This window comes from Hoplias malabaricus, chromosome 18, assembly GCF_029633855.1.
Source record: "Hoplias malabaricus isolate fHopMal1 chromosome 18, fHopMal1.hap1, whole genome shotgun sequence".
NCBI classification, from domain to species: Eukaryota; Metazoa; Chordata; class Actinopteri; order Characiformes; family Erythrinidae; genus Hoplias; species Hoplias malabaricus.
Genome location: NC_089817.1, coordinates 1,578,632 through 1,581,131, shown reverse-complemented (window position 1 = coordinate 1,581,131; position 2,500 = coordinate 1,578,632). Strand labels below are relative to the sequence as shown.

At 40.9% G+C, this 2,500-nt stretch overlaps 1 protein-coding gene across 1 annotated transcript in view; it reads right to left on the bottom strand.

The window, feature by feature from the left end:
• The window catches only part of itga1 (integrin, alpha 1), a 93,591-nt gene that overhangs the window by 67,054 nt on the left and 24,037 nt on the right, over nucleotides 1–2,500 (bottom strand). The window lies entirely within an intron of this gene.

The following is a 2,500-nucleotide window of genomic DNA, read 5'->3' as shown; positions in this document are numbered from 1 at the left end:
GAGACAGCAGTTCTGACACCTAGTGGCCTGAAGGTGTCCAGAGTTTTGAACTAGACATATTTTAAACCTAGCTGTCGAATGGAGGGGACCCACTCTGTGGAGCAGAAACTGGTTCATTCAGGGACCACAGAGCCGCCTGGTTCCTCGTCTAATGTGAGATGCTCTTTATAGAGAACCGTGTAAACAATATAAAGAATCACTTTGTATATATTTGGAGATAATAATGGGAATTCAAGTTTAGTCAACGCTAACACACAGGTTCACACCCTCAACCAAAAGCACTGCTGGTGTTGGCCACAATGATCTGAAGGTGTGTGGTGGTAATAATGTGGTTCCAAAAGTGAGGAAATTGCTAATCATAGCACTCCGAGCCAGGAGTCTTGTGCAGCATCAGTCGAGCCCCAGACAGCAGTGAATGTTTGGCCCAAATGTGGCACATCTGCAGTTCTCTTACGGCCCAAGTTCGGCCTTGAATTATGATGCTGACTCAGGGTGAGTCTGTCTGCCTCAGCTCAGGCACAGCTCCACCTTTAATGGCCTGATATCAAAACCCACCCACACAGCACTGGCCAGTGCCATAACTGAGCCATGAGAGTCACAGTGGCACAGATTAGGTTCTAACGTGTCTGCTGTCTGGAGGGGCTGGATTGGCATTTATGTTTTGTTAATGTTTATAGTGGGTGAGTTATTTGGTTTGTGATCTAACGGCACCAAAATGGACTGTCTGCGATGCCATATTTCCGGCCTGGCCTTTGCTTCAACACAAATTAGCTTAATGACGTGCTGCTAATTCACACAATCAGTGAGGGCATCGGGGAAGAAGCAGGAACCTACGAGAAAGAAACAGCCAGCATTTACAGCCCTTGTGGATGATCTCCGTAGAGAAGCATGGTATATATTGGGACGCTGCCCATGAGGTCACCATGCCCGGTGTCAGAGGGCTGTGGAGCAGTGGAACTCTGTTCCCTTGAGTGATGTAACACCATCCAATACCTTTAGGACAAGTTGGAATAGTGTTTGGTAACACCAATGGCTCACATGTGTTCGAATACAGGTCTGGACAACCAGTTTGTGCTACACCAATAAGATTCCTTGGGCCAGACTCCTAACACTGCATTGGCCTAACTGTAATACCAGTAACCGTGGATAAGAGCACCTGCCATATACCTTAAATGTAAAAGTTTGGGATCCAGGACCAATCGTCCAACATCAGTACCTGACCTCACTGATGTTTATGTGGCTGAATGCCATAGAGTCCTCACATCTAGTTTAAACCTTCCCAGAAGAGTAGACACTAGGGCTGTGGCATATTGTATCAGTCACGATAATATCACAATAGTTTTTAAGACGATAAAAAATCAATACCATGATAATAGTGATATTCTGACTTGTTTACGCAATGACGTCATGCAGTTACGTGTGATGTACGTGTAATATGGCATACGTTCACTACATGAGTCAATAAGATGTGAGTCGTGTAGTACGGGTGAAACTCCTGTGGTGGAAGAGTTGGCTCCAAAAGGGGAGTGACTTCCGTTGTGTGCCGACGTTTAATAAACCACTGTAATCTTAAGATGTGAAAGAAGCCTGTAACAACCACAAGAGAAGCACCTGGTTGAGGACGAGGAAAATGAAAAATGAGAAAAGTTCAACAGACTTTCTACACCGACTAATGACATCTATTTTGTATTTATTTCGTTATTTACTGTAAAGGTTTAAGGTTATATTTTGTATATTTATTTACATCTGCTGTTTATAATCACACTACATTTTCTACAAATTGTTTGTGTGGTAGATTTATAATCTTCATTGTTTTATTGTACAACATCAGAATCTTTTTTTTTTTCAAAAATAACTATTTTTTATAAAATTAGCAAATGTTCATGTTGTATTTTGTTGTTTATTCTGAAAGTTTGAAACGGCTGTTTGTAGTAAAATATTAATATAAAATCGTATCATTTTTTATAATGTTAATATAAAACCGTATTAATAAATAAAAACATTAAATACAATTAATATATTAAATATATTTAATGTAATATAATTCATATTAATATAACTTTTATTTTTCTTTGAATAATGTGTTCCTGGAATGAATTAAAGTATTTGTCAATGTTTTGTCGTATCGCCAAGAATATCATTATCATCAAAATACCCCGAAATATCGTGATATTCTTTTAGGGCCATATCGCCCACCCCTAGTAAAGACACTCCTGACTAGCTCCCTTCATTTCAACCTTCAGGCCACATCTGCCACAAGAAAGAGACCGAAATACCACCAGAGCGCCCCCCAGAGAGGGTGGTGTTCACTACAGGATGTGGTCAGAGATGCAGAGAGTTCTGTGGGTATCATTGTGTATCAGAGTAACAAACAGGATAAACAACAAAGTACAACATCAACAAAAACAGACAACGCTGTCTCTGTTCTCGACACGAGAAGACGAGGACAGAAGGGGACGGAGACAGAGTAGAGGACGAGGACAGAGGAGAGGACATGCAC